The sequence below is a fragment of the Notechis scutatus genome, chromosome 4, assembly GCF_049901735.1.
Source record: "Notechis scutatus isolate UNSWTSFEM ecotype Mainland chromosome 4, rNotScu1.2, whole genome shotgun sequence".
In the NCBI taxonomy this organism is placed as follows: Eukaryota; Metazoa; Chordata; class Lepidosauria; order Squamata; family Elapidae; genus Notechis; species Notechis scutatus.
The window spans coordinates 35,181,007-35,204,314 of NC_142012.1; positions in this window are offsets into that span (position 1 = coordinate 35,181,007).

The window sequence follows — 23,308 nt, forward strand, 5'->3', positions numbered from 1 at the left end:
CACCAAGCTCTCTACCTCCTTACGGCAAGCACTCTCATTGTTTTCTGGAATAAGGCTCACTACTGTTGTATCATCCACATACTTCACAATATGGTTGGTGACAAACCTTGCACAACAATCATGGGTCAACAGGGTGAACAACAATGGACTTAGGATGCAACTCTGAGGAGAACCTGTGCTCAAGAAAATGATGTTAGAAATATTAGTTTCAGCTTGCACATACTGGAACCTATCAATAAGAAAATCAAGAATCAGTTGCACAAAGGAGTATTAAAGCCTAAAAGGCACAGTTTGTCTCAAGATACTGATGAACGATTGTATTAAATGCCAGACTGAAGTCTACAAACAGCATTCACACAAGCATTTATTTTCTCTAAGTGTGCCAAGCTTAGATGGAGAACAGAAGAAATAGCATTCTCTATGGAGCGATATGGTTTGGAAGTAGACAGAAGCGAGTCAAATATTGGAGGGAGGCTAGATATAATAATGTACTTTATCAGTTTCTCAAAACATTTCATAATGATGGATGTCAGTGCAACCAGATGGTAATAATTGAGACGTGCAATTGTAGACTTTTTTGGCAATGGCAAAATGGCTGTCTTGAAACACAATGGGACTGCTGGCTGCTGCAATGAAAGATTGAAAATTTCAATAACAAGCCAACTGATCTGCACATTTCCTAAGAACATGCCCAAGGATATTGTTAGGACCTGTTGCCTTCCAAATGTCTGCAGTGTCCTTCGGACTGAGGTAACACCAAAGCAAAGCACTTGCTCATCAAGATGGGGCACAGTTTTCTTTCCAGGGGTGCTATTTGGTGCTTTGAATCTTCCCAAAAAATGTGTTCAGCTTATTAAAAAAGTTTGTCCCCTTGCAACTTGATGGAGTCACCTTATAATCTGTAATGGCTTGGATTCCTTCCCAAATACGCTTGAAGTTTGTCGGTCCTGAAAAAAAATCTAAACTTTCTTGCTTTGCTCTTTTTATGGCACTTTTCACATTAGCTCTGGCTTTTCTAACTGCCAGCATATCACTGAATTTAAAAGCCACATTCCATGCTTTCAACATTCCGTACTTGCAAACCTCATATTTCAACCATGGTTTTTCATTAGTCACAACAATACTTTTAAGGACACAGATATCCTCAATACAGTTTTGAATATATGCAGACACAGAGGAGGCATACCCCTCTATGTTTAGATGTTTGTTATCTGTTGCCACTTCTTTATATTAATCAGTAAACTAAGTAGAACAAAAGTACCAACATTTCAGAGGTATTAAAATGATGTTTTCATTCAGATATTGCAGATGAGTGCTGCATTCACATTCCCATGTACTCTAAAACACTTCTGGAACATAAACCTGAAATGCTCCACAACCCTGCTTAATAATATTAATAATTAATAGCCATCATTTCTGGATACATTCTAGTAGATTGTTATAGTATATATGTTAATTTAAAAAAAACTATAAAGCAAATCTATAAAGGATAAAATGTTCCATTTTATTGAATGCTCATTACAGTATCCATTAATGTCCTGCTTTATATGAGATGGATGTGAACAAACTGACCTGCCTAAAGTCTGTTTGTAAAGTAAAAGCACATTAGTTTTGTTAGCAGAATTGAAGAGGGCAATAAATATAATCTAGTACCAATAAAATTGTTCATTTCTTCATATCATATCATTCAAATCTTTTATGTCTCTGTAAATCTTCATATTTTACTACCATATGGTATAATAAGTTGTTAATAAAAAAGAAAAATAAATTCTTTCCATTTGATATATAATGGTCTTTTTCAGTGGAATTGAAATACTAGCTGCAGACATAACTATAATAGTGTCAGTGCACTCCACCTGAAGCACAAATATGAGTCAGTCAGTCTTGAGAAGCAAAAAATGTAATGTAAAAAATAAATTTTATATCATAATGAATGTACAGTGTCATGCTGTTAAATGTTGCCTATGCTGTATGTATTTTTTTATATATTTATCTAAAAGCTAGCATGTTAATTTCTTGCAGTATATTTATCAGTTACTATGAACACTAAAACAGCTAATTTAATGTTGTGATTAAGGCATCAGGCTAGAAACTGGGAAATAATGAGTTCTAATCCACTCTTAGGCACAAAGTCAATTGGGCCAGCCATTTTCTCTTAGCCATTCAAAGGAGGAAATGGCAAATAACTTCTGAAAAATATTTCCAAGAAAATATTGCCAAACAGTCTCAAATAAGGGGATAAAAATACAGTGAAAACTGAACATAATATATAGGTAAATTTAAAGAGAAAAGGGAAAGATCTTGGACAATGACCTTTATGTCCGAACATCATAGAGACAAGGAAGTTTTTTTATTCCTCACTTGAGAAGGGACTTTGTCCAATTACAACTTGTCTTTCGGTAAAGGAAAATTTATGCCTTTGTATAAAAGAAATTTCTATGACGTTTGCTAAACTACTATAATTAAGGGCGTAGTCAAGTGTTGGGTTTAGATGAAAGAGGTTCAGATTCAAGTGTCTATTTACTAAGAACTGCTTCTATCCTTTTTGTTTATATAATATAATATAATAATAACATTTTTAATAAGAAGAATACATACATAGATACATGTGGACTGTGTGTGTGTATTCTAACATATTTGGAATAATATTAACATAAAAATCATATATTCTGTTATGTATGAGCCTTCTTATATTGGTACTAGTATAGCCTTTTGGTAGTTTGTCATTGTATTTGGTCTTGATTATTTATTAAAGGTTATATATATTTGATTGTAATTTGTTTTAGGTGCACTGGTAAGATCAATGTTATTTCAATAACCATTTGTTATGCTTTATTAATATTTATTTAATAAGTATTTGTATCTATTGAAAACTTAGTGTGCATTTAGTTTGCATACTGAGCAAATAGATCAACAGATGATGCTGTTAATATGGCTCTGTACTACATCCTACAACACTTTGAATCTCCAAATACCTACATAAGAGTCCTCTTTGTAGACTTCAGTTCAGCATTCAATGCCATCATTCCAGACATTCTTCTAACCATACTAAATCAGCTAGCGGTACCTGAACACATTTGTAAGTGGATCATAAGATTCCTAACAGACAGGAAGCAGCAGGTGAAGCTAGGCGGAATCACATCTGATACCTGTACAATCAGCACAGGGCCCCCACAAGGCTGTGTGCTATCTCCACTTCTCTTCTCCCTATATACAAATGACTGTATCTCAAACGATCCATCTGTTAAAATACTGAAGTTTGCTGATGACACAACAGTGATTGGTCTCATTCGAGACAATGATGAATCTGCATACAGACAGGAGGTTATACAACTTGCTCGTGGTGTAACTGGAACAATCTGGAACTGAACACACTCAAAACCATAGAAATGGTGGTAGACTTTAGAAGAAACCCTCCTATACTACCACCTCTTACAATACTAGACAACACAGTATCAACAGTAGAGACCTTCAAATTTCTAGGTTCTACTATATCACATGACCTAAAATGGACACCTAACATCAAAAACATCATCAAATAAGCACAACAAAGAATGCTCTTTCTGCGCCAACTCAGAAAGCTCAAACTGCCCAAGTAGCTGCTGATACAGTTCTACAGAGGAATTATTGAGTCTATCATCTGCACCTCTATAACTGTCTGGTTTGGTTCTGCAACCCAACAGGACAGACACAGATTTCAGAGGATAATTAGGACTGCAGTGTATACTGCATGAGTCAAAAAGAGGGCTGTGAAAATATTTACAGACCCTTCACATCCCGGACATAAACTGTTTCAACTCCTTCCCTCAAAACGAGGCTATGGAGCACTGCACACCAGAACAACTAGACACAAGAACATTTTTTCCCAAAAGCCATCACTCTGCTAAACAAATAATTCCCTCAACACTGTTCAACTATTTACAAAGTGTACACTACTATTACTGTTAATCTTCTCACCAGTCCTTATCACCCATCCACTCCCACTTGACTGTTTCCTAGTAAGATTTGATTGTTGATTGTACCCTATGACTATCATTAAGTGTTGTACGTTATGATTCTTGATTCTTAACAAATGTACCTTTTCTTTATGTATACTGAGAGTACTTACACCAAGACAAATTCCTTGTGTATCCAATCACACTTGGCCAATAAAGTATTCTATTCTATTCTATTCTATTCTATTCTATTCTATTCTATTCTAGTCTAGTCTAGTCTAGTCTAGTCTAGTCTAGTCTAGTCTAGTCAAGTCTAGTCTAGTCTAGTCTAGTCTAGTCTAGTCTATTCTGTAAGATATAAGCAACAGCAATAACTGTTGCATGTAGTCTTGCATTAACTTTGTACATGTGTACATATGTGTGTACTATAACTACTCTAATCTATCATAATCCATATTAGCATCATGTATTATAAGCACAAAACAAGAAATATGCACATTATCTATGACTAGGGAAATTTATTTGATCCACTAAACATAACACTTTTATGACAATTACATTTATCTTAAAAATGTGTTATGTTGTGTTGTGTGGTGTGGTAATGTAATAAATAAAGCCAAGAGAGTAATAACAAGAAGCTATGCAAAAACCAAAGTTGCTGGTGAGTATAATTCCCAGTGATAGCTAAAAATGTGATGAATGCAACAGAACATTGATTGATCACAATTCACAACTAATTTTCTGGTATCCTTCTTCATGGGACTTGTTTAATTGAACTCAGTATTTCTGGAATTTTGTGTTGTTAGCTTTTGTGATCTTTATCATATTATTAATATGTAGTAAAGGCAGATGTAATGTATTTGTAATATAAAATATTTAAATAAATAAGCATAGATTGATACAGGATCTAAAATTATTTCTTCAGTAAAAATAGACAAATTATGATTAATTAATGAAATGATATGTTGAAAATAGTGCAGTTTCTTTGTCAGTCTGAATAATACCTATGTAGGAAAAACTGGATGAGAAACACAAATGTTGTAAATGTAGCTATAAGTTATAAATTCAAAACTTTATACCTAGACACTGTCACTTTGATTTTTGTACTCAGTAAAAATTAATGCTTTTATTCACAGAATGTGCCACATTAGCTTTTGCCACTACATACTCACAGCAATCAATCATATTGGAAACTGTTGCACTGGAGTGGAACATTTTTTTTTCATGCAATTTTCTGCTTTAATGAAGAATCTCACATTACAAGCTGGCTTATAGGGTTTGAAGCTTTATGGTAATACCATGAAATTTATTAAATATGATATAAAGATATGTATTTCTCCTTCCTCCTCTCATTTTAAATAAAAGCAATTTACTGACAAACTTGTAATTGGGTAGCCTATGTTATGGTTCAAATTTACTTTAGCTGGTTTGCTTAATAACCTCATTATATCTCCACCCCACCAAAAATTACAGCTATTTTCAAAAGGATATGGCTGTAGTGAAAAAAAGACATTCATTCCAGTTAACTATGAAATTACTTAGCTTTCAAGATATATATCTGGTTTTCCCGATACATTGTTTTCTTTGTTTTTGTTTTGTTTTAATCAGTGAAATTGTTTATGTACATGTATGTGGTTTATTTCTAATATATAGGGGTGAATATCATGGCTTGATGATTTGATTAGTATTTTACAAGTTCAAAAACCTGGCTAATAAATAAAATAAAAATAGTAATAAAAATAAATAAAAATAAAATATTTTCTATAAAATTATAAAGTTCTATAATGTACTGGTAAATTCAGTACTGACTTTTTAAATCATACAGTAGTTTGGGCCCCTTGAGGTGGAGATTTATGACATCAAGAAATGTTGAATTACTTCTATTGGAGAATGTGACTTTTGGGGGTTGTTTCTAAATCACAAATGATTTGATACTACTATAATATATGATAATTCAAATTTGCATCATGTGTTTGAAATCCATTTAAAAAGAAAAGAACAAAGTCCATCTTCCAAAATAAATTATTTTATTTAGGAAAGAATCAAATTGGCAAAGTCCATGGTCATTCTGGATCTGACATAACCCAGAATTACCCCCACAATATTAAACGTTAGAAACAACCCCCAAAAGTCACATTCTCCAATAGAAGTAATTCAACATTTCTTGATGTCATAAATCTCCACCTCAAGGGGCCCAAGTATGGGCAGCTCATTTCCCATGGGAAGAAAGATCACCTAGCCAAAACAACTCTCTTTATCTCCACACCCCCTTAGAAATGTGGCAAGCCCGAAACCCTTTCCCCATGACTGCCACAGAGAAAGTAAGAAAGATAATATATACTAAGCCTAACTAAAATGGCTATACACATGTCAATTTTGGGCTTGACAGTGTAATAAATACAAAACAAGAAATATACAAGTATGACTAGGACTATTTCATTCAGCCACTAAACATACATGTATAACAATTACATTTATCTTTAAAAATTATATATAAGCAAATTATTATCTATAAGGAAAAAAATGTACCAATGGAGGTGAAAAAGTAATTTTTACATACCATTCAAAGACATTATTTAAATTTTCTAAAGCAAGTCATTCTGTCAATTGTTTGCTAGTGTTGCATCAAATTTCACACTAATTTAGGGATATTGGAGTAATCTGATCTTTTCAAGGTCCACAGCATCAATTTTACAATCTCTGAACAGATTGATGAGCCTATATGTTTCACATGCCCTTTTTAAAAACTGATACAGAAGATTGAATCAATTTTCCAGATTGCATTCAGTTCCATATTCATAATTGGTACAATGGTCAAACTAGATAAAACATGTTGAGTTAACAATTTGAATGGGTTGTAATCAGTCAGCATACCTGCAATAGACAAATTGTCACCCCTCAGATTTCAACATAGGATATTTTAGTTGTCCAATGAACCAGCATAGTTATTTAGTTCTCCTAGAGGACAAGGGTACATACATAGGCACTTTTTTTACCATCTATCAGTAATTCACAGGTCAGCCAGGACTTCAACAGTTTTTCAGATGTCTTAGTTATCAAACAATGAGTAGCAAAGTTTCAAGGGTAATAATTAACAAATAACAAGAAAAAAATAACAAGAAACCAAAGGTTTTATCCTACAGCATATACTAAAACAGAAACTATAGTAATCATAGATGAATTAAAACTTCTGGAATATTTTCTGTTTTATCTTTTACCACAAAAAATGCTAGTGTAAAAATGAGTTTAACCTAAAAGAATTTTTAACGAGGAAGTTAGAAAAATGTATTTAATAATCAAAGCAAATTATATTGTCAATTTACACCTGTGTTCTACAGCCTCAGCATCAAATCATTTAAAAATTTATGTAGTCTTCTTGTCTCCTTTTGCAACAGATAAACTAATTTAGACCAAACTCACAAGAACTTGTTTTTCAAAAGATATGTGTAAATTGGACATCCTCCTACCCAATACCCTCCTAGCAAATTACTGCCTTCTAACATCTGATAAAATGCTTTAGGGAAGCACAGTTTGAAAATAAATAAATTAATATATATCAAAAGCAGCTCTGCTTCATTTTTTCCTGATTCTAACCTTAGAATTGAACTGACTTTCAAGGAGAATGTTTGAATTTTTAATACAAATGCAAATGTCCAAATTAGTCCAGCTGGAGTAAGAGATGTTTATGAGTCTTTAGATACTGCTACATTTCACTATATGCAGTAGACAGCTAATTAAGCAAACCTTTCTGTGTGAGTATCACTGGGCTTCCATAATGTACATTTTGAAAAGACAAGTTCCAAGTTGCAGTTATATTGCCTTTATCCCACAACTCTTTTATCATCAAAGTTCCCATTAGGGTGATTTGCCTAAGCAGTAGAGAAGAGAACTACTTTGTCACAGAATAGTTTCTACTAAACAGATGTAAAATGTCATTTTAACTTTTTTCTCCATATATACTGTACAGACTATGTAATAATTATAGTAGGCTAGCATTTTATCAGAGGACGTTCTGTGTCTGATTTCATGAAAAATGCAGATACTGGGCATTATTCCATACAGATCAATTAAATACAAACAATTAAATACATACAAAGATGGTAACATTCTAATAAAGAAGAAGCTCAAGGTTGAGAAGTCCTTGGTGCTCTCTTAGCTTAGTTGTTTTCTTGCAGAAGTTTCATTACTCAAACTGGGTAACATCATCAGTGGAGTGGGACTTGCTGTCACTGTGCTCTGCCAGCAAAAATGGGCTCCCGAGCTCAGTTTCAGCTGTGATGGCTCCTGCAACCCTCTGTGGCAAAAATGGAGCTTGTGTGGAAGCACACAGTCCTCCTGAGCTCCATTTTCACAATACACCAAAATCTTGTCAAGTGACAATTAGCACTAAATTAGCACTGGTTAAGAATCAATTGAATTAGTTGTATCAATACAATGACTCTAGACTGATTCCTCTCTTGATTCCCTCCCCCAGGCGCTGCCTTTTCTTCTCCAACAATTTCTCTCCCAATAATTAGTGAAATGTAAAGCTTAAGAAATGTTTAATCTCATATTAATTTTTATGAAAACTATGTATGTTAAAATATCAACAGCCTTTCAAGGTCTAATCATAGACATTTGAAAAATAACTGTAATATTATATGAACCTAAAAGGGAAAACCTATGCATAACTGCTAGGAGGAAATCTAAAAAAAAACTGGGTTGTTTGCAAACTGATCACTATGTAACCTGAGCAGAAAAAAGTATTCAACAGTCATAAGAATAACAAAAGTTCAATATCATTTTAGTCATTCATAGGTGAAGCATATAATTTTGGTCTTACTGGCAAATAAATAGTATTTCTTCATTCAAGAAATAATACACTGAATTCATTGGCATAATAAGTCCTACAATGAATTGATGATGATTCCATAGTGAGTTAGAATTTGAACAGCCATAAATGAATTTATTTGAAGAAATTCTAATTCTGAGAAAGGTAGGAAGAGAAGAACAGCCAGGTGGATATACACAGTGATAATGAGGGCACTATTGGAGGCCCTGGAGGACCATCTTAGGAATAGATTGTCACAAAGAAAAATTAACTATTTGGCTGCTAAGAATCAATACTAACTTGATAGAACATAGTCAGCACACATGAATTTCATGAATACAGACTGGTATAATAGCAGGATTCTTTTTTTACATTAATAGAATAGAATAGAATTCTTTATTGGCCAAGTGTGATTGGACACACAAGGAATTTGTCTTGGTGCAAATGCTGTCAGTATACATAAAAGAAAAGATACATTAATCAAGAGTTAAGAATCATAAGGTACAATACTTAATAATAGACACAGGATACAATAAGCAAACAAATCATAGTAGGAAACAGTCAATATAGATTGTAAGGATACAAGTGACAAAGTTACAGTCATACAGTCACAAGTGCGAGGGGATGGGTGATAAGGAGTGATGAGAAGATTAATAGTAATAGTAGTGCAGACTTTGTAAATAGTTGGACAGCGTTGAGGGAATTATTTGTTTAGCAGAGTGATGGCATTTGGGAAAAAAACATTATTGTGTCTAGTTGTTCTGGTGTGCAGTGCTCCATAGCCTCGTTTTGAGGGGAGGAGTTGAAACAGTTTATGTCCGGGATGTGAGGGGTCTGTAAATATTTTCACAGCCCTCTTTTTGACTCATTCAGTATACACTGCAGTCCTAATTATCCTCTGAAATCTGTGTCTGTCCTGTTGGGTTGCAGAACCAAACCAGACAGTTATAGAGGTGCAGATGATAGACTCAATAATTCCTCTGTAGAACTGTATCAGCAGCTACTTGGGCAGTTTGAGCTTTCTGAGTTGGCGCAGAAAGAGCATTCTTTGTTGTGCTTATTTGATGATGTTTTTGATGTTAGGTGTCCATTTTAGGTCATGTGATATAACAGACCCTAGAAATTTGAAAGTCTCTATAGTTGATACTGTGTTAGCATTGTAAGAGGTGGTAGTATAGGAGGGTTTCTCCTAAAGTCTACCACCATTTCTATGGTTTTGAGTGTGTTCAGTTCCTGATTGTTCTGGTTACATCACGACACAAGTTATACAATCTCCCATCTGTATGAGGATTCGTCATTGTCTCGAATGAGACCAATCACTGTTGCAAACTTCAGCATTTTAACAGTTGGATTGCAGTGATTGGTACAGAGGGAGAAGATAAGTGGAGAAAGCACACAGCTTTGTGTGCTAATTGTATAGGTATCAGATGTGATTCTGCCTAGCTTCACCTGCTGCTTCCTGTCTGTTAGGAAGCTTATGATCTACTTAAAATATATTCAGGTACCACTGGGTGGTTTAATTTAGTTATAAGAATGTCTGGAATGATGGTATTGAATGCTGAACTGAAGTTTACAAAGAGGACCCATATGTAGGTATTTGGAGATTCAAAGTGTTGTAGGATGTACTGCAGAGCCATATTAACAGCATCATCTGTCGAGCTATTCGTTCAGTATGCAAACTGCATGGGATCTAACAGCGGATCTGTGATGGTTTTCAGGTGGGACAGCACTAGCCTTTCAAAGATTTTCATAACTACAGATGTTAGAGCAACTGGTCTTTAGTCATTCAGTTCCTTGATGGAGAGCTTATTTGGCACTGGGATGATAGTAGAACATTTGAAGCAAGAAGGAACATAGCACATCTCTAGAATGAATGAAAACAAATAATTATGCAAGTCAACTGTTGTTAGAACTTCTGTTTTAGGGACTTCTGGTGGCATTTTCATCAGGGACAGCCTGAAGACCACAACTGTGTGCAGCTTCAATCTGTGTTGTTCCCATTAAAGGGCTCCGAATGGGGCTAGAACCATTTTGGAGGGTGGGGAAGAAGGGGCAGACCACCTGTCAAGTTGAGGGGAGCAGCATCTCCCCTCCCTGGCTAGGTAAACTTCCCCCAAAGACAGGCTGCAGCGGTTGCTAAACATGGCCACCCTGAACATGGACAGCTATCCGGGACAAAGATTGTGCTGAAGCAATGAAGAAGCAAACAGTGGGGAGACCAGGCAAATTAGGCATAATATTTGAATATAAAGGTACCTCAGATTTAAAGTTTTAAGAGACTTGTAAGAAATATTGGGAAAGCAGCGACCAGAGGAAGTGGGAAAAAAGTGAAAGTGGCTTTGAACTTTAAAAGAGTTAAATTGAAAGAGGAAGCTAGAAGAAAATATCTTCTTAAATTGGATTGTATTAAATTATATGATATTGTCAGTAAACAGGCATAATTAAAAGCTGAACTTGAATGTGCCAAAAAGAAATAATACTTAACAATTGGACTTATTGGATTATTGAAACTTAAAAGGGAAAGGAAAGTATAAAGAAAAGGTGGAACTTGGACATAACAGAGAGCGCCACCTAATGGTAAAGTAAAAATTTCAGTGACTCTTTAAAAAGTATTTGGCTCTCTAAAAATTGGAATTTGATACAAAGTAAGAGGAACTTTGATACAATAAGATAGAAACCCTGAAAAGTAAAATTAACATATTATAAAGGAAGAAGCTTGAACAAAGTAAGAGGAACTTTGATACAATAAGATAGAAACCCTGAAAAGTAAAATTAACATATTATAAAGGAAGAAGCTTGAACCCTGGGCATACTAGGTGACTTTGAGAAAAATTTAAAACCCAACAAAAGGAACTTAATAATAAAAATATATAAACATTGGACTATTTTGACCCTGGAAAATTGAAACAGGATTTAACAGAAGTGGATGACTAGGAGCTGGTTTAAATAAACTATTGGACAACCGGACTGGACTTAAATACTGAAGAAAGAGACAAAAGAAAAACTAAAATTGAAAGAGGTGCACAAAAATAGCAGAATTTGTTTGGAAATAAAATTGGACTTAAGAAGTATAAGGGAAATGATATGTGAAAGAGAGGAACTGTGCAGTATTGCCTTACAAACTTTAGAAATGGTGATGTTGGAGAACAGAGAAGAACAAGGAAATCCAGAAGGGGAGGAGTTGATTAGGGAAGAAGCCAGCCTCAATGGAGCAATGAACATTAAAACAAGGGGAGGGGAAAACATGGAAATTAAAACTTGGAGGTTTGAGGGGACAATTAAAAAGGTAACTGTTTGGAAAGCCAAACAAAGAAAAGGAAACAGCAGAAAAGGGAAAACTCAACAGAGACAAGGGGATAAAAATTGGAGTCAGAAATGGAGGGGAAAAATAAAGGGAAAGGGGAATGAGGGAAAGGCCCAGAAAAGAAGGGGAGATAGAAAGCCCCCCCCCAAAAAAAAAAAAATTGAAAAGAAGCTACATAGCTAGAAGACTTACAGATAATGAGTAGATAAAGAATAAGAAAGGAGTTTCTGCAAGGTAATGTATAGAGAGGTATAAGAACATAGATTTTTTTAAAAAATTGAATAATTGGAACTGGTGTTGTTGTTTTTTTCTATCTGATTATTTTTAAGAATGATGGTTAAACTATAATTGGAATAAATGGGAAACTATTATAAGAGTGTTAATTAAATTGAATGAAATTGAGAATATACCTAAAGTGAACTATGAGGATAAAAAGATGATATTAAAAAGATTAATATCAGTTTCTACAATTAGCTGAAAAGATTAATGCATTTGAAATAATAAATGACTTAGAAGGTAAAGGAAAGAATACCATGTGGAATCTAACCTAAAATGTATTTGTGATATGTAGTTTTTAGGTGATAACTGAAAATGATTATGGTAACTTTTAATATGGTTAAAGGGGAGTAAACTGAATGATGTATAACTGGGGTCTTCAACCTTGGCAACTTTAAGACTTGTGGACTTCAACTCCCAAAAATCCTCAACCAACTTTGCTGGCTGAGGAATTCTGGGAGTTGAAGTCCACAGGTCTTAAAGTTGCCAAGGTTGGAGACCCCTGTAAATTGTATAAAACAAAAGGGTGGTGCACTCAAATGGGCAATTAAGGGGGAAATGTTTGGAATTATTAAAATTAAGATGGAGTTTGAATAATGAAATAAGAGTATGCGATAAAATTGCAAATATGACAGATAAAAGTATAAAAGCATAATGAACATAGATTAAGAAATAAGAATTTTAAAATATTATATAAAAATATGAGTATAATTAAAGAAAAATGGAATAAGTTAAGATATGAATTGAAAATGGATAACATAAGTATGAAAAATATAAGACTATTTGTGAAAATTTACAAAAAATGGAAAATGTAATGATATGATAAGAAACTGAATATGAAGATAAATATGTAATTATGGTCATGTTTGTATGGAAATATAAAACCCTGAAATCACATTGTTCACCAAAAAAGATGTTTGTAAAAGATAAAAAAAATTTTTTTTAAAAAAAAAAGAACTTCTATTTTAGATATTTTATATATTTCAAAATAAAAGTCTTCATTTCCTTATTCACCAAACCCAGACTTTAGCCTTCTAACTTCTTTCAATTGATAAATATCAGTTTTCACATATTTTGACCTCCAATAAACTCATTTTTGTCTTAGCATTCCATATTCTCAGCAGTATTCTCCATCCATTTTACTCACTTCATAATCAGTTTATTTTAGCAGGCATTGAATAAGCTTCTTGTGGGATTTGATAGGAGCTGGTGGGTGGGTGGGGCTTCAACAACATCCACTCTATATTCTATAAGACACACAGACATTTCCATCCACTTTTGGGGGGTGCATTTTATCGTACAAAAATATGGTAATTAATATATTTATGAGAGATATTTCACCATGTTTGGAAATAAAAAGATACAAAGAAAGGACAAATATAGATACTACTCAGAACTCATTCCAGAAATAACCGAGAGAAAAGAGTTGGTAATACTTCCACATGAGGCTTATATTATGGAATCACATTCAGAGACCATAGATCTTTATATTTCATTATCATTATAGTTTTCAATTTGTAACATTGTTTTCTCTTTTTTCTGCCTTTTTCAAACTAAAGAAAATTTATAGGAAAAATGCACACTGAAAAACACCTTTTCACTGAAAATATTAGAAAACTTCTGTTTAGGAACCTTCTAAATTGTTAAAAATCCAATAAACCATTCTTTCTCCTGATTTCTAAAATCTAAGACATCAGTATGAGAAGATTCCTTAGTACCCACCAAACTCTTTGTCCTGCTTAATTTTAGTTTTGTTTAATATTCTTCAGCTACCTATAAAAGTAGCTGGCCCAGTACTTTGTTTTTTGATGTATTGCAGTTGTGATTGGCCATATATACAATTAAGTCAGTGTTTCTGTACCTGAGTCTGTCTATAAAAAGGTCCTAAAGCTGAAAACATCCCATTTATTTCAAACGGTGGCAGACCTTTAATCTAAAGATATACTTTTTATAATTAACCTTTTTGTGTTTAGGAAAAGTACATTACTGAAGCAAGACAAACTGAGGGAATTATACCTAGTAATCTGTGAACTCTGAACACCTAACACATAATGAAAGGCATAATATAACTACTCAAGCTTGTGATGAGATTTGAATCACTGTTGAACACAACTTTCAGAATGCTATAGAAAGGAGCTCTTTTACCATGAATTAATAAGGTAAAATATATATTTTAGCCATTCTACAAGAGGATTATCTAATTGCCACAAAACAGTTTGGAAGTTTGCATAATCTGGACAATCCAGTATTTTACTTTATGCTTTTCACTTATTTCTTTTAAAAAACAGCATCTAACTCTAAAAAAAAAGTTTATTGATATTTTGGGAATTCATTGTTAAATGATATAATCCCCTTAGTAATAAAGTTTATGATTTTTTTCTTTCTAAAAGAACCTTGTTCTCTGCAAAATTCTGCTGAATTGGCCAACACTTCAAAAATTGGTAGAAAAATGTTATCAATTTCTTCATGCTCATTTGCCTTCAAGTACTCTATGGGAAAAACCATGAAAGAGGTAAACATTATCTGAACAAAAGTAAATTCACAAACATCTATCAGTTCTCTATAGCTAGATCCCTTTAAAATATATAAGTCTTAAAGCTAGCATTTTCTGTAGAAAGTGTCTGCACTGTCTATTATTATTTTTTTCTCCATTCAGGGGCTGCTCACTCATACAAACTGCTGATTGTCTGCAACCTTCCTTGACCTAAGGAGCAATCTCTCCTCTGATGTACCACGATGTAAGGCTTTCCTATTTCATACAAGTGATAAGGTTACAGAATAAAATGCTTGTATCTGGATGTACACTGGATCCTTTGTAAGATTGCAGTGCCCCATTTGTGATAAGGTTACATTTGTAAAATGTTCATCCTTGGAAATACACCTGGATCATTCTTTCAGATTGTGGTACCTGATTTAGTAAGAGATACTTAGGTTGAAGCCAAGAAACTTTTATTAAGAAATATTATATAAGATTAACTATTTCTATTCATCTCCAATTTTGTCCATCCAGTATAATAAACACAATCAGATGTTAAGTATTTCTAACCTCAAAGAAGGATCTCTTATTTGAACAGTTTGCATAGGTTTGTGAAGGTGGGGAATAGTACACATGTATCTAAAATAATTCTCTTACTGATATCACATCCTAAGAGTGGGTTATAAATAAATGTTAGTCATTAAACCATAAATAAAAAACTGTATAAATAAGAGATTCAAACTTTGAAGAACATTTTAAAATATGACAAAATGAAAAACTGTTGGGTTGATTGTTGAATCCTAGCCCAAGCACACAGGAATATATGAAGGGGTGGTTTGTTGTCTTTATCAAATGAGGCTTGCAAACACCCACACCCACACTTGAAGTGTAGAGGGAGGCCTTCTCTAAAGTCAGCAAGCTTGACTTACAAATGTTCCAAATTAAAGCAGCACACAGGAGAGTAATCAGGTGGGTTCTGAGGCTCAAAGATTATAGTGGATTTGTCTATCAGTTCAGGTTCAAAGTCAGAGTTGCAAGGTTCACAAATCAAGGTACACAGAGTGAGAGTTAACACATGGTTGCTGTCAATGGAGCTTGTGCTTTTTATTCTATTTTCATAGAAACAGCCCCAGCACATAGTTCATTTAGCTAGATGTGATTCCTTTCTTGCAAGTAGTCTCACAGAGCACCTTTGCTCTATTCTCTTTGAGGAAGAGTTTTTCAAAGTTCTTATGTTGGGAAAGGCGGTAATTCTGCATTCTCATTTTCAGAGAATAACAGGAGCACTATCTGCGGTTTGCTATTTTGTCCTATCCCTTTTGCCTGCTCAGGAGACAGACTGGTGGTGCTACAGCTGGATGTTCTTCATCTGTCAGCACTTGATGATTCTAGCGCTGGTACTCATCTTTGGCCTCTTCCTTTGACTCTGAAAATGAGCCAGCCCACTATAACAAGGATTTCTGTATGTTGCAACGCTCACAACTGGAAGAGAAGTGGCTGCTCCTCTCCCTTGATTAAATAATTTTATTAAATGTTACAGTTAAACAGATACAAATTAATACAAATAATAACAAAATAATAATAAATAGAAAGTGTGGGAGGGGAAAATATAAAGGAAAAAAAATAGAAAAAAATAATCTAGCGAAAGAAGGAAATATATAAAGAAATGACCTAACTTTGTAACAAAAAGTATAAACAGTTTTAACAATGTATCATCTTCTCTTAAAATTAAGACATGATCTTATTCCATATCAATTTTTTGTATATAAACAAATCTATAAAACCTATAAAAGATCATCATTCACTCTTGGTCATTAGTAAAAGTCCATTAATGGTTACGAGATATAAAAGTGTATTTATTTTAAGCTTGATTAAATAAACTCAATTTATTTTTCTTCTTTTTAACCTTTAACAATCTTAATCTTTAATCCCTTCAAATAATGCCCTAGAGTGTGTTTCCTTTTTATTTTTATTTTTTGTTCCATCTCACAAAACCCTTCAGAATTTTAATGTCTTTTAAAAGATGTCTTTTATAAATTCAATATGAGAAAGTTATCATTTTTTGCCATTTATATGTCCTTTTGAATGATTAAGACATCATTCAGTTTTCATGTATACATTCGGTGTAACATTTTTTGCTGTATCATTCTTGTACTTTGTCATTTTTAACTCAATTTTTATGTCAGTTCATTCTTATTTGATAAACTCTTTCCACTTCCTTAATATCTGAACAAATCTGTCTTTAAGGGCAGACATTTTAAACATTAATTTCTGGATCCATTTCTCACCATTCCTCCATTGTTAATCCAGTGTTTTGTCCACTCTGCTAGTCCAGTTTAAGAGTTCTTCTCTTTAATTGTAATCTTTCGTTCCTTCAACTTTCCGATGTATCATGTTTTCTTTTAATAATTCAAAACAGAAGCATTTTCCATGAGAAACTTACCTGCTACAATTATAAAACTTATTGATCAGAAAGTTCTTAATATTTGAAAAACACTAAAGAAGCGATTTCCAAAAGTGATTAAGAAATTAGACTTGGCACAATTTGGGGCCATAAGGATACATTGTGGCTGTGTATTTGATGGAAGTGGTGTTGCTCCCAAGTTGACTAAAACCTTAATCCCTGTGATTTACTCATAATTATAAGATGTCCAGAGTAAAAGTCAATGATCTCACTATCTCTTCAATTTCTGGAAAATTATGCCCAGCCAATCTGGCTGTTGATCTTGCCATAGATGTCTATAGTTCATAATGAATTTTCATTGGAAGTTCTGACACTCTGTTGATTAAAATGTGAGGAAAACTTCATAATTTTACAACAAAAGATATTTTTCCTGAATCTTTGATGAAGCAAACTACTGCTGCATACTCCTACCATATTATTAAATTTCATTCATTGTAAATATAGAGATTTGATAAGAGACACAGCAGGAGATATAATAAATGCAAATCTTTTAAAATAAGCTTGATCTATGAATGTTATATTATTTCACCAACCCTTTTTCTTTGAATACATTTTACTGTTCAGTTGGCTAGCACTTCATAACATTATGCAAAAAGATTTTCAGACTGATGTCCTTTTATAAGAAAAAGCATCTAAAATTTTCCCTCCAAGTATAGAACTATTTCAATGAATGTGACAATTTTACAACATATCTTTGCTTCCTTACAATTTCAGGTGCCTTGTTGTTAAAAAATACAAACACATAATATATGGCAAATACAGTGCTCACACTGTTCTACAATCAGTGGAAAATTGGAGCCATAGATTTAAAGAAAACAAATTCAATTCTGATAAAGTGTGAGTTGCACATAATTTTGTCATGCATGAGCAGTCAGAATTCTATAACTGGGCAACAAAAGGCACCCACAAAAGCCTTCTGACTTCTGTGACAAATTGAATGTGTGTGTGTGTGTGTGTATACACATACATACATACATATCCACATCATTATAGTTGTGCTTTTAAAGTTGTAGCAACGTTTCGGCAGAATCTCATCTGCCATCATCCAGCTTCTGTATTGTGTTCGTCTGTGAGTCAGACTTCCACAGCCGTTTTAGTTTTAAATTTGGGGCTAGCCTACTGCTGTGCCAGAATGGTTTTTTCTTCATCCTGATTGGCTGGGAGACTTGGTCTGTGTTTATTGGTCTTGAAGTTGATGTGTTCTGCTTGATTGGTGTTTCTAATATCTTCTGTCTGTTTTGTGGCTTTTTTTGTCTTGATTGGCTGGCAACATTGTGTTCCTGTATTGGAGGCTTTTAGTGCGGCTTGGCTCCGAGTAAATGGATAGCTATCATTTATTAGGAAGCTAGGTTTCATCTGTGTACCTGGCTGGGGTGTGTTTGAGCTGGAGGTACCAGGGGGGATCTGTTTGTGCCCAGGTGTTTGCCTGGCTTGTGGTGTGGAGATTGTTTTGTTTGTGAGTGCAGGCTTCCAAATAATTGACAGTCTGGTGGAATCATCTCTTCTATTCATGCTTTCAGGTCTTTTTTCAATCTCTATGGCTTCTCTGATAATTCTGTGGCTGGGGTTTTCTATAGTGGCTACGGTTTGGGTGCCATTGAAGTCGATGCTATGACCTGTTGCTTTCATGTGTTGGACTAGTGAGGAAATGTGTTCCAGCTTTTTTACTGCATTTTTGTGTTCATCCAGGTGGGTACTTATTCTTCTATTGGTCTGTCCAATGTATGTGGCAGGGCATGATGCACAGGGGACTTCATATATGCCTTGGTTTTCCAGGTCAATTTTATCTTTGGGGTTTCTTAGGATGGCTGCTATTTTTCTGTCTGTTTTGAAGGCAGTCTTGATGTGATGCCTGTGTAGTATCTTACTGGTTTTGTCTGTAGTACCTCTTATGTAGGGCAGGACAGCTGTTCCATAGGTCTGTTCATCTTCTGGGTCTCCATTATGTCTCAGTGTGTTTTTGTGGATCAAGCCAGTGATTTTGCTTTTGGGGAAGCTGTTAGCTGTCAGTACTTTAGTCAGGGTGCATAGTTCAGTCTTTATGTGTGTCTTGTCTACCAGGCGTTTGGTTTTGGCAATTAGTGTTTTGGCCACAGAATTTATCTGTACTGGGTGGTGGTGGGATTGGGTGTTGAGGTAGCGATTGGTGTGTGTTTTCTTCTGGTATATGGTGTATCCTAGTGTGCCATCTGTTTTTTTTTGTAGATTAGTACATCTGGGAATGGTAGTTGTTTGTTTCTGTTTCCATGGTGAACTTGATTTTGGAGTGTGTGCTGTTTAGGTGTGTTAGGAAATTGTTTAGGTTTTCTTTTCCATGGGGCCAAATCAGAAATGTGTCATTGATGTATCTTAACCATAGTCTGAGTTTGTGGCCACCCACAAACCCAAACTATGGTTAAGATACATCGATGACACATTTGTCATACAAATCATTTTTTACTCAAAAGTAGGATATAGGTCATTTTAGCAGCTTTTTGTAAAATGTAGTTATTCACATGTTCCAAATCTAGTTCTCTAAAATTAAGACATATGACAAGTATTTCAAGAAGAAAAAAGTTTTCATCCCAAAAAACCTCTTTCTGTCATGTTGAACCTGGAAAGGTTGATCCAATTAATCTGGTGAGGGGGAAGGAAAAGACTTGGGAATATATACTAATATTTCTTCCATTATAATGCTGCCATAAATCATAATCATCATAAGTCAAGTCTACGTGTCCTTGATTTTTGCGTGGTAAAATCTAATCTTATAACTCAAGCTTTCCAGAAAGGAACATTTTTCTTACTTTTTTTCCTGGCTTATGAATTTTCTCCTGCTTCTTCCATTTTTAATTTTTTTTCCTATTTACTTCCAATGTTGTGCATATAAAGGTCATCAGATTAGCTGATGAATAGAAATAATTCTAGAACAGTTGGTCTTCTAAAAAAACTTTCTATCAATTTAATCTTATAATTTTTATAATAGCTTAATGTTAGTGTCTATAATAATTTTATTTCCAATTCCAAAAATGAATAGTAGACATATAGAAATCAATCTCTTATTGAAATATTTACTTCTTATTTTTTTACAAGCTGTTTATATTGAATTTTTACAACCAACTGTATATTTTGTCTTCAGATTGTAAAACTATCTTAAAATTCCAATTGTTACAAATCAGTAGAAGATAGGTAGAGAGATAGATAAAGTTTTTTTAAAAAAAATCATATAGAATATTGTGATGCTATTCATTATTAAAATTAACTGAGCAAAAAGATTCTGAGCAAAACAAAGTCTCAGCTGAAACTGAAATGGAAAGGAGAATTAAGTTGCATATATCCTTGAGACTTACAGGGTTTTCATAAGAAAAGTATTGCACATAAACCAAATTAGAGTAAACATAGAAGTCTGGGTCTTCAACAGTTTTCTGCTTCGTAAGTCCATCCTTCAACAATGTGTTGGGTTTTTTTTTTTTTTTTTGGTTTTTTTTGCAGAAATAGTATTTCAGAGGGAGCATAGTTGACAAAGAAACAGGGAAACCAAGAAAACAAATTTGCCTAGTTGCTGACCTGGCTGTCAACTCATAAAATATTTCTCTGGTCTTTTAGAGTTGCCAACAGAAAGGCATGGGGAAGTAAAACCAAAACTGCATTCCATAAATGTTTTCATAAATAGTTTCCAGGCGACCAAAGTTTCTGCCATGCAAAATTCTAACTGGAGAGTATGTTTGATGACTCTTGGCTATGGATGTTTTCCACTGGAGAATATGAATTATGATACACCCTGAGGGTGGGGGGAAACCAGGGTCAAGAGTTACAATGAATGATGTGTCTCAGAGTCGGCTAAACCCAGGCAACTCCTGCATGTCTTCTCCCAATAAATCTTTATGCTTTGAAAATCCGGCAAGAGACTCATGATTTCAATGGGGGTAACTACCGGAGCCCTGACACCGGCCTTCCATTCCTTTTTCTTTTCAAACATGTCTGTATTCATATACATTTTTAAACTTAATTTGCCTTGGGATATTTCCCAAGTCAGTTATGACCTTTGGTGGAAAGAATGTACATGAATAGCAACTTAAAAGTGAAGCAGTCTTGAATAAGGAAGAACAGCTTGACACCTTCCAATCCTTCACTGACAATACCATGATGTTCTCCAGAAGTCCTCACTAGCTGAATTCAATTGGCTAATGCAGGAATACCAATTCCATGGGAATCTCAGTGCCTCATAACATATTCAGTGGCAAATGCAAAGTAAATACTGGCAACACAGATGGACTCCAAACAATTAGGATCATGATCCTTTGTTATTTGGTTACATATTGCTTGAGTTGCTATATGACAACAGTATCATAAGGAATGGTTTAAATATTCATTCATGTCTGAGAATAGAAAGAAGTGTCAGGATCCAAAATCAAATCTTTAGAGGCTATTTCCATTTTATTTTTTAAAAACCAATATGTAACTGAAGAATAGTCAGCCAGCTGTTTGCAGAAGCACAAACTGTGGATCTATGACTCCATAGATTCAGAACAATAGCACAAAATGGATGAAGTAATTATCTCCTATTTGTTCACTCGGGAGTTCATATAACATACAGTGTGTAGCAAAACAGAAGCTCTTCAATCTCCAGTTTGGAATCTCATGCCTAGTTTTCCTTTGTTCTGGCAAATATCACTGATTTGTTCTGGCAAGTGCTTGTATACAGCATATGCAAGCAGAAATCAAAATAAATCAAATAAAGAACAAAAGTAGAAGATGCTTTGCAATCACAAATTTTGTACCAATAGATGCAGATTTTTTGACAGCAAGACCATAAGAGCAATTTTTCCATTTTCCCTGCTGATTTTTCCATTGCTGCTGATCCACCTAGTCACCTCAATTTTCCATGACTTATTTTTACCAATGTTTGCATCGGTCTTTCCATCTCTATCTTCCTAATGTCTTTCTATCAAGCTTCCTGTTACTGCCTTTATCATCTCCAATCTCCCAATGTCTTTCCAGAAATATCACTATAACTTTGATTTAAGAGTTTTTGTTTATTGTTTCATGGTCAGTGGCTTTCACAGACTACAGACAAATGGTTGGATAAAAGCTGCATTCCACCAATGCAATGGAAGTCACATTTTTTCTGAGTAATACTCAGAAAATTTTCTGTTCAATGTACACTGGCCTCTCTGGAAGCCTATATTTGTAGTAATGGTCAGACTTGAATTTTATACTTTTATCAAAATCCATTAAATGGAGCTTTGTTAAATTGAAGTTTTCTTTATGGAAAAGGGAGATGAAAACCTCCAGGAGATCATGGATGTTATATAAAAAAGATTACAGGATAAAGAAACAACTGTTTATGTTTTAATGGTATACTGTAATTGTTCATGTTTCTTTCCATATAACATTTTATAACTTTTAGGAATAATCCACAATGCTTCAATTTGGACAGGAAAGTTGACAACATCTATCTGCAATTCTTTAAAGCAGCTGCGTATTTTATTCAAATTATGTGGCAGTTACGGAAGGCAATTGCCCATTCTCTTTTTTTTTTAAAGATAAATTGTCTTGTTCATCAACCTTATTTATGAATCTGTCATTTTTATTCAAGTAAACAGTTTAGAACAGATACTTTCTCTAGATCAACAGACAACTGAAAAAAATATATGGAAATACAGCTCATCAAGAATATATTTAGCTAAACTAAGATCGTCTTTTCAGGAAAGTTTTAATTTACCAAATGTTTAAAATTTATCACTAACAATATTCATCAATATTTATGTGGAATTAGGATTTAATTGAATGACAAGTTTTATTGGCTTTATTGAATGCATTTCATTGTATTTCTGTTAAGATTATGCCAATTATTTGACTCAACATTTAATAAAAATAGTGTATCATTTTTCTGCTTAGCATGGAGCTAAATATATTTGGATCCTATTGGACACAATATGGATATTAATACAATTCTTAACTTTATAGAAAAAATCCAGCTTAAAAATAGGATGTTCTGTTAGAAAGTATGGACAAAGTCTGTAAGAGACTTTCTATCACTTATTTTGTTATGATTATTTTAAAG